Source organism: Triticum aestivum, chromosome 4B (assembly GCF_018294505.1).
Source record: "Triticum aestivum cultivar Chinese Spring chromosome 4B, IWGSC CS RefSeq v2.1, whole genome shotgun sequence".
NCBI classification, from domain to species: domain Eukaryota; kingdom Viridiplantae; phylum Streptophyta; class Magnoliopsida; order Poales; family Poaceae; genus Triticum; species Triticum aestivum.
In genome coordinates this window covers 478,387,953-478,398,840 of record NC_057804.1, presented here as the reverse complement: position 1 = coordinate 478,398,840, position 10,888 = coordinate 478,387,953, and positions in this window count along the sequence as shown.

The following is a 10,888-nucleotide window of genomic DNA, read 5'->3' as shown; positions in this document are numbered from 1 at the left end:
GGTGCCGCACTTGTGAAAGTGTTCGGACTTATCACACCATAATGCGGGGAACATAAGCCCCTGGTGTATTCGGCCGTACCAAAATATACGGGTGCAAGATGTCATTAATGAACATATATGTAAAGTAATGCAATTATAGGCAAAAAGTGCTGCATTATTTATTCAAGGAATTCTGCTATGAGTGCGGAATGATACAAATAGTGCGGTAAGCAAGGGATTGGACTAATTAAACATGTCCCCCTCCAGGGGTGGGCTGCGGACTGGTGTATATAATCAAATTTAATGCTCGTAATGGAGACCACCTGAGTGTTCGTCGCAGCCTTTTTCCCTCCCTGGCTGTTGCATCGTGAGTTCGGCGGGTTCGCCGCCGGACAGGGCCTCTGGTGAACGGAGTCCTGTGTATAAAAAGAAGGAAAATAAAAATAAAAAGAGCGACACACTTGGGAGCCCCTGGTGTGGTCGAGCCGCACTCTGGGTCTGTTGTGGTCGTGCCCCTCCCCCTATGCCCATGGTATCTCCAGAGCGTAATGATGTACGCGGAGAGCTGGTCTTGCAATCATGCGAGGGCTGGGGTTGGGGCCGCATTGCTACGCGTGCTCGGAACGTGCCAGGTGGTCTTGATTGATGTTGCTCCGGGCGCGTTTGGCCGTGTCCGGTCGTTTAACGGCCGGACTCGAAAATTGCCTTAGAAGGCTGCTCTGTACTTCTGCCGCGAGAGCCGCTGTATGTTCCTCCGTTCGGAGGGAGCGTTCCGTATTTCCGTTGACCGTGATGACTCCATGAGGGCCTGGCATCTTGAGCTTGAGGTATGCATAATGCGGCACCGCATTAAACTTTGCGAACGCGGTTCGTCCGAGCAGAGCGTGATAGCCGCTGCGGAACGGGACTATGTCGAAGATTAACTCCTCGCTTCGGAAATTATCCGGGGATCCGAAGACCACTTCCAGTGTGACTGAGCCTGTACAATTGGCCTCAACACCTGGTATGACGCCTTTGAAGGTCGTCTTTGTAGGTTTAATCCTTGAGGGGTCTATGCCCATCTTGCGCACTGTATCCTGATAAAGCAGGTTCAGGCTACTGCCGCCGTCCATCAGGACTCTCGTGAGGTGAAATCCATCGACGATTGGGTCTAAAACCAATGCGGCGAATCCGCCATGGCGGATACTGGTCGGATGGTCTCTTCGATCGAAAGTGATCGGGCAAGAGGACCATGGATTGAACTTCGGGGCGACTGGCTCCATCGCATATACGTCCCTTAGTGCACGCTTCCGCTCCCTCTTGGGTATATGGGTTGTGTATATCATGTTTACCATCCGCACTTGTGGGGGGAAACCCTTCTGTCCTCTACTGTTCGGCGGCCGGGTCTCTTCCTCGTCATCACCGTGCAGCCCCTTGTCATTGTTTTCGGCAATTAACTTGCCTGCCTGCTTGAATACCCAACAATCTCTGTTGGTGTGGTTAGCTGGTTTTTCAGGGGTGCCATGTATCTGGCAAGAGCGGTTGAGTATTCGGTCCAAATTGGACGGACCCGGAGTGGTTCTTTTGAATGGCTTCTTCCGCTGACCGGGTTTAGAGCCTCGGAATCCGACATTGACTGTCGTATCCTCATTGTTATCGCCGTTAACGCGGCGTTTGTTTTTGCTTCGACGCGACCTGCCGTTGTGGTCCTTAGTATCCGGACTGCCAGCATTTTTACTGAGGTTGTTGCTGCGAGCTAGCCAACTGTCCTCTCCCGCACAGAAGCGGGTCATTAATGATGTGAGGGCTGCCATGGATTTCGGCTTTTCCTGTCCTAGGTGTCGGGCTAGCCACTCGTCGCGGGTGTTATGTTTGAAGGCTGCGAGGGCCTCTGCATCCGGACAGTCGACGATTTGATTTTTCTTTGTTAAGAACCGTGTCCAGAATTGCCTGGCCGATTCGTCTGGCTGCTGAATTATGTGGCTTAGGTCATCGGTGTCCGGTGGTCGCACATATGTGCCCTGGAAGTTATCGAGGAATGCGGCTTCCAGGTCCTCCCAACACCCAATTGACTCTGCGGGCAGGCTGTTAAGCCAATGCCGAGCTGGTCCTTTAAGCTTGAGCGGGAGATATTTGATGGCGTGGAGATCATCACCGCGGGCCATATAGATATGAAGGAGATAATCTTCGATCCAAACCGCGGGGTCTGTTGTGCCATCGTAGGATTCAATGTTTACGGGTTTAAACCTTTCAGGGATTTGATGATCCATTACTTCGTCAGTGAAGCATAGCGGGTGTGCGGCGCCTCTGTATTGAGCAATATCACGGCGTAGCTCAAGGGAGCGTTGTCTGCTGTGTTCGGCCCGGCCGGAGTTGTTGTATCCGGCGCGACGATATTTGTCGTGGGTCGTGGGGCGCCCTCGTGATCCATAGATAGATCTGGATTGTCTTGCCTTGTCCTCCAATATATCCCGCAAGTTCGGTGCTTTCCCTCGTGGCTTCGTACTTTTTGAGCGATGCCGGGGTACGGTCTTGGTGGAGGGCCTGGATGCCTCTCTGTCGCGACCACGGGGTGGTCGGTCTGCCGTATTGTGCGCTGGTGATGAAGGTATGTATGCTTCCTCCTCTAGTCGGGGGAGCAACTTGCGTTTTGGGTAGCTCTTGGAGGGGCGTTCGAGTTCATACTCTTCGGTCGCGAGGACCTCGGTCCATCTATCGGCCAGCAGGTCTTGATCAGCTTGAAGCTGCTGCTGCTTTTTCTTTAGGCTATTTGCTGTGGCCATTAGCCTGCGTTTGAAACACTCTTGTTCGACGGGATCCTCTGGCACGACGAATTCGTCATCGTCGAGGCTTGCCTCGTCTCCGGAGGGAGGTATGTAATTATCATCCTCGACCTCTTCGTCTGCCGCTCTCTCGTGAGGGCTTGCTTCTGCATCCTCCTGTGCTGAATCTTGCTGGAGGGGATTGTCTTCGGCACTTTCTGGGGTGTTATTATCTCCTATGCCGGAATCTCCATTCTTACTGTGGCGGGATTTAGAGCGGCGCCGCTGACGTCGGCACTTGGGCTGTTTCTTTAAGGAATCTGCCTCCGCTGCTTCTTCGCCGTCCCCATCTTTTGGGGTGTCCACCATGTATATGTCGTATGACGAGGTGGTCTTCCAGTGCCCTGTAGGCGCTGGTTCTTGATCGTCTCCGGCATCGTCGTCCATACCGTCGATGTCTTCGGAGTCGTAGTCGAGCATGTCGGTTAGATTGTCGATAGTGGCTACAAAGTGGGTGGTGGGTGGGCTTTGAATTTCTTCGTCGTCCGTATCCCAACCATCCTGGCCATAGTCCAGCCAGGGCTCTCCGGATAGCGAGAGATGCTTTAGCGAATTTAGGATGTCGCCAAAGGGTGAGTGTTGAAAGATGTCCGCAGCGGTGAACTCCATGATCGGCGCCCAATCGGATTCGATTGGCAGGGGTGCAGGAGGTTCGGAGTCCGGCAAGGAGTCCGGCACCTCAGAGTCACGAGCTTTATAAGGGACAAGGTCAGTGTTCGGCTCCATCGCTGTGGAAGTTGCAGCTCCCGAGGCGGTGTCCAACCACTCGTCCTCGATCTGCATGCTCGGCTCCGAATTATGGGTCGATGCGGATTCATGTGCGGCCTCCAAGACACTGTCCGGCAGCAGAGTTAGATCATGCCCATCGTGACAGTGCGGCACGCTCGGCTACGGATCGGATCCATCGAAGATCAAGTCTCCGCGGATATCCGCCGTGAAGTTTAGGCTTCCAAATCTGACCTGACGGCCAGGGGCGTAGCTTTCGATCTGCTCCAGATGGCCAGGTGAATTGGCCCGCAGTGCGAAGCCACCGAATATGAAGATCTGTCCGGGGAGAAAAGTCTCACCCTGGACGGTGTTGTTGTTGATGGAAAAAGCCATCAAGCCTATCGGTGACGGCACATAGGAACTCTCAATGAAAGCACCAATGTCGGTGTCAAAACTGGCGGATCTCGGGTAGGGGGCCCCGAACTGTGCGTCTAGGCGGATGGTAACAGGAGACAAGGGACACGATGTTTTTACCCAGATTCGGGCCCTCTCGATGGAGGTAACACCCTACTCCTGCTTGATTGATATTGATGATATGGGTAGTACAAGAGTGGATCTACCACGAGATCAAGGAGGCTAAACCCTAGAAGCTAGCCTATGGTATGATTGTTGTAATGGTTGTTCGTCCTATGGACTAAAACCCTCCGGTTTATATAGACACCGGAGAGGGCTAGGGTTACACAGAGTCGGTTACAATGGTAGGAGATCTACATATCTGTATCGCCAAGCTTGCCTTCCACGCCAAGGAAAGTCCCATCCGGACACGGGACGGAGTCTTCAATCTTGTATCTTCATAGTCTTGGAGTCCGGCGGACGATGATAGTCCGGCTGTCCGGACACCCCCTAGTCCAGGACTCCCTCAGATATGTTTCTCGATTATGGAGGTGACAAAAAGGTTCGTCGTAAAGGGTTACGTCGATGCAAGTTTTGACACTAATCTAGATGACTCTAAATCTCGGTCTAGATACATATTGATAGTGGGAGCAATTAACTAGAGTGGCTCCGTGCATAGCATTGTAGACATAGAACTTTGCAAAATACTTACGGATCTGAATGTGACAGACCCGTTGACTTAAATTATCTCACAAGCAAAACATGATCACACCTTAGTACTCTTTGGGTGTTAATCACATAGCGATGTGAACTAGATTATTGAATCTAGTAAACCCTTTGGGTGTTGGTCACATGACGATGTGAACTATGGGAGCTAATCACATGGCGATGTGAATTATTGGTGTTAAATCACATGGCGATGTGAACTAGATTATTGACTCTACTGCAAGTGGGAGACTGAAGGAAATATACCCTAGAGGCAATAATAAAGTTATTATTTATTTCCTGATTTCATGATAAATGTTTATTATTCATGCTAGAATTGTATTAACCGGAAACATAATACATGTGTGAATACATAGACAAACAAAGTGTCACTAGTATGCCTCTACTTGACTAGCTTATTAATCAAAGATGGTTATGTTTCCTAACCATAGACATGAGTTGTCATTTGATTAACGGGATCACATCATTAGGAGAATGATGTGATTGACATGACCCATTCCGTTAGCCTAGCACTTGATCGTTTAGTATGGTGCTATTGCTTTCTTCATGACTTATACATGTTCCTGTAACTATGAGATTATGCAACTCCCGTTTACCGGAGGAACACTTTGGGTACTACCAAACGTCACAACGTAACTGGGTGATTATAAAGGAGTACTACAGGTGTCTCCAAAGGTACATGTTGGGTTGGCGTATTTCGAGATTAGGTTTTGTCACTCCGATTGTCGGAGAGGTATCTCTGGGCCCTCTCGGTAATGCACATCACTATAAGCCTTGCAAGCAATGTAGCTAATGAGTTAGTTACGGAATGATGCATTATGTAACGAGTAAAGAGACTTGCCGGTAACGAGATTGAACTAGGTATTGGATACCGACGATCGAATCTCGGGCAAGTAACATACCGATGACAAAGGGAACAAAGTATGTTGTTATGCGGTTTGACCGATAAAGATCTTCGTAGAATATGTAGGAGCCAATATGGGCATCCAGGTTCCGCTATTAGTTATTGACCAAGAATAGTTCTAGGTCATGTCTACATAGTTCTCGAACCCGTAGGGTCCGCACGCTTAAGGTTTCGATGACAGTTATATTATGAGTTTATGAGTTTTGATGTACCGAAGGAGTTAGGAGTCCTGGATGAGATCGGGGACATGACGAGGAGTCTCGAAATGATCGAGACGTAAAGATCGATATATTGGACGACTATATTCGGAGTTCGGAAAGGTTCCGAGTGATTCGGGTATTTTTTAGAGTACCAGGGAGTTACGGGAATACGGGGGAAGAAGTATATGGGCCTTATTGGGCTTTAGGGGAGAGGGAGAGTCAGGCCGTGCGCCCCCCCCATTGACTAGTCTGAATTGGACTAGGGGGAGGGGCGGCACCCCCTCTTTCCTTCTCTCCCCTCTTCCCCTTCCTTGTCTCCTACTCTTAATACATGGAAGGACTCCTAGTTGGACTAGGAAAAGGGGAATCCTACTCCCGGTGGGAGTAGGACTCCCCTAGGGCGCGCCATAGAGAGGGCCGGCCCTCCCCTCCTTCACTCCTTTATATACGGGGCAGGGGCACCCCATAGACACACAAGTTGATCTACGGATCGTTCCTTACCCGTGTGCGGTGCCCCCCTCCACCATATTCCACCTCGGTAATATCGTCGCAGAGTTTAGGTGAAGCCTTGCGCCGGTAGAACATCATCATCGTCACCACGCCGTCATGCTGACGGAACTCATCCCCGAAGCTTTGCTGGATCGGAGTCCGGGGATCGTCATCGAGCTGAACGTGTGTTGAACTCGGAGGTGCCGTACGTTCGGTGCTTGGATCGGTCGGATCGTGAAGACGTACGACTACATCAACCGCGTTGTCATAACGCTTCCGCTTACGGTCTACGAGGGTACGTGGACAATACTCTCCCCTCTCGTTGCTATGCCATCACCATGATCTTGCATGTGCGTAGGAATATTTTTGAAATTACTACGTTCCCCAACACCCTATGCTTCAGCCATCGGCTCTATCATGTATGCAATGTTGTGTACCAGACCTAACGTATGCTTAGCAATAAGCTTGGCAGGAAGGTACCAAAAAGTAATCCAGGAGTGGATCACTGGACAGCGGTCAAGAACATCTTGAAATACCTGAAAAGGACTAAGGATATGTTTCTCATATATGGAGGTGACAAAGAGCTAGTCGTAAATGGTTACGTTGATGCAAGCTTTGACACTGATCCGGACGATTCTAAATCGCAAACCGGATACGTATTTTTATTAAACGGTGGAGCTGTAAGTTGGTGCAGTTCTAAACAGAGCGTCGTGGCGGGATCTTTTGGGGAACGTAGTAATTTCAAAAGTTTCCTACGCACACGCAAGATCATGGTGATGGCATAGCAACGAGAGGGGAGAGTGTTCGTCCACGTACCCTCGTAGACCGTAAGCGGAAGCGTTATCACAACGCGGTTGATGTAGTCGTACGTCTTCACGATCCGACCGATCCAAGCACCGAACATACGGAGCCTCCGAGTTCAGCACACGTTCAACTCGATGACGATCTCCGGCCTCCGATCCAACCGAGCTCCGGAGATTAGTTCCGTCAACACGACGGCGTGGTGACGATGATGATGTTCTATCGGCGCAGGGCTTCGCCTAAACTCCGCGACGATATGACCGAGGTAGAATATGGTGGAAGGGGGCACCGCACACGGCTAAGGAACGATCCATAGATCAACTTGTGTGTCTGGGGTGCCCCCCGCCCCCGTATATAAAGGAGGGAGGGGGGAGGTGCGGCCGGCCCCCTAGGGGTGCGCCTGGAGGAGTCCTACTCCCACCGGGAGTAGGACTCCCCCCTCTTGCCTTGGTGGAGAAGAAAGGGGGGAGGGGAAAGAGGAAAGGGGGGCGCCGCCCCCCCCCCCTTCCTTGTCCTATTTGGACTAGGGGGGAGGGGGCGCGCGGCCTGCCTTGGCCGGCCCTCCTCTTCTCTCTCTTGGCCCACTAAGGCCCAATATCCCCCGGGAGGGTTCCGGTAACCCCCCGGTGTTCCGGTAAAATCCCGATTTCACCCGGAACCATTCCGATGTCCAAATATAGGCTTCCAATATATCAATCTTTATGTCTCGACCATTTCGATACTCCTCGTCATGTCCGTGATCACATCCGGGACTCCGAACAAACTCTGGTACATCAAAACTTATAAACTCATAATAAAACTGTCATCGAAACGTTAAGCGTGCGGACCCTACGGGTTCGAGAACTATGTAGACATGACCTAGAACCATTCTCGGTTAATAACCAATAGCGGGACCTGGATGCCCATATTGGTTCCTACATATTCTACGAAGATCTTTATCGGTCAAACCGCATAACAACATACTTTGTTCCCTTTGTCATTGGTATGTTACTTGCCCGAGATTTGATCGTCGGTATCCAATACCTAGTTTAATCTCGTTACTGGCAAGTCTCTTTACTCGTTCCGTAATACATCATGTCATAACTAACTCATTAGTTACATGCTTGCAAGGCTTAGGTGATGAGTATTACCGAGAGGGCCCAGAGATACCTCTCCGACAATCGGAGTGACAAAACCTAATCTCGAATTATGCCAACCCAACATGTACCTTCGGAAACACCTGTAGAGCACCTTTATAATCACCCAGTTACGTTGTGACGTTTGGTAGCACACAAAGTGTTCTTTCGGTATACGGGAGTTGCACAATCTCATAGTTGCAGGAACTTTGTATAAGTCATGAAGAAAGCAATAGCAGTATACTAAATGATCAAGTGCTAGGCTAACGGAATGGGTCATGTCAATCACATCATTCTCCTAATGATGTGATCTCACTAATCAAATGACAACTCATGTCTATGGTTAGGAAACATAACCATCTTTGATTAATGAGCTAGTCAAGTAGAGGCATACTAGTGACTATAGTTTTGTCTATGTATTCACACATGTATCATGTTTCCGGTTAATACAATTCTAGCATGAATAATAAACATTTATCATGATATGAGGAAATAAATAATAACTTTATTATTGCCTCTAGGGCATATTTCCTTCAGTCTCCCACTTGCACTAGAGTCAATAATCTAGATTACATAGTAATGATTCTAACACCCATGGAGTCTTGGTGCTGATCATGTTTTGCTCGTGAGAGAGGCTTAGTCAATGGGTCTGCAACATTCAGATCTGTATGTATCTTGCAAATCTCTATGTCTCCCACTTGGACTTGGTCCCGAATGGAATTGAAGCGTCTCTTGATGTGCTTGGTCCTCTTGTGAAATCTGGATTCCTTTGCCAAGGCAATTGCACCAGTATTGTCACAGAAGATCTTCATTGGTCTCGATGCACTAGGTATGACACCTAGATCGGAAATGAACTCCTTCATCCAGACTCCTTCATTCGCTGCTTCAGAAGCAGCTATGTACTCCGCTTCACATGTAGATCCCGCCACGACGCTTTGTTTAGAACTGCACCAACTTACAGCTCCACCGTTTAATAAAAACACGTATCCGGTTTGCGATTTAGAATCGTCCGGATCAGTGTCAAAGCTTGCATCGACGTAACCATTTACGACTAGCTCTTTGTCACCTCCATATACGAGAAACATATCCTTAGTCCTTTTCAGGTATTTCAGGATGTTCTTGACCGCTGTCCAGTGATCCACTCCTGGATTACTTTGGTACCTTCCTGCCAAGCTTATTGCTAAGCATACGTCAGGTCTGGTACACAGCATTGCATACATGATAGAGCCTATGGCTGAAGCATAGGGAACATTTTTCATTTTCTCTCTATCTTCTGCTGTGGTCGGGCATTGAGTTTGACTCAACTTCACACCTTGTAGCACAGGCAAGAATCCTTTCTTTGCCTGATCCATTTTGAACTTTTTCAAAATTTTGTCAAGGTATGTGCTTTGTGAAAGTCCTATTAAGCGTCTTGATCTATCTCTATAGATCTTGATGCCCAATATGTAAGCAGCTTCACCGAGGTCTTTCATTGAAAAACTTTTATTCAAGTATCCCTTTATGCTATCCAGAAATTCTATATCATTTCCAATTAATAATATGTCATCTACATATAAAACTAGAAATGCTACAGAGCTCCCACTCACTTTCTTGTAAATACAGGCTTCTCCAAAAGTCTGTATAAAACCATATGCTTTGATCACACTATCAAAGCGTTTATTCCAACTCCGAGATGCTTGCACCAGTCCATAAATGGAACGCTGGAGCTTGCATACTTTGTTAGCACCTTTTGGATCAACAAAACCTTCCGGCTGCATCATATACAACTCTTCTTCTAGAAATCCATTCAAGAATGCAGTCTTGACATCCATTTGCCAAATTTCATAATCATGAAATGCAGCAATAGCTAACATGATTCGGACAGACTTAAGCATCGCTACGGGTGAGAAAGTCTCATCGTAGTCAACCCCTTGAACTTGTCGAAAACCTTTCGCAACAAGTCGAGCTTTATAGACAGTTACATTACCATCAGCGTCAGTCTTCTTCTTAAAGATCCATTTATTCTCAATGGCTTGCCGATCATCGGGCAAGTCAACCAAAGTCCATACTTTGTTTTCATACATGGATCCCATCTCAGATTTCATGGCCTCTAGCCATTTTGCGGAATCTGGGCTCATCATCGCTTCCTCATAGTTCGTAGGTTCATCATGGTCAAGTAACATGACTTCCAGAATAGGATTACCGTACCACTCTGGTGCGGATCTTACTCTGGTAGACCTACGAGGTTCAGCAGAAACTTGATCTGAAGTTTCATGATCAATATCATTAGCTTCCTCACTAATTGGTGTAGTCGTCACAGGAACCGGTTCTCGTGATGAACTACTTTCCAATAAGGGAGTAGATACAGTTATCTCATCAAGTTCTACTTTCCTCCCACTCACTTCTTTCGAGAGAAACTCCTTCTCTAGAAAGGATCCATTCTTAGCAACGAATGTCTTGCCTTCGGATCTGTGATAGAAGGTGTACCCAACAGTCTCTTTTGGGTATCCTATGAAGACACATTTCTCCGATTTGGGTTCGAGCTTATCTGGTTGAAGTTTCTTCACATAAGCATCGCAGCCCCAAACTTTAAGAAACGACAACTTTGGTTTCTTGCCAAACCACAGTTCATAAGGCGTCGTCTCAACGCAATTTGATGGTGCCCTATTTAACATGAATGCGGCCGTCTCTAAAGCATAACCCCAAAACGATAGCGGTAAATCAGTAAGAGACATCATAGATCGCACCATATCAAGTAAAGTACGATTACGACGTTCGGACACACCATTTCGT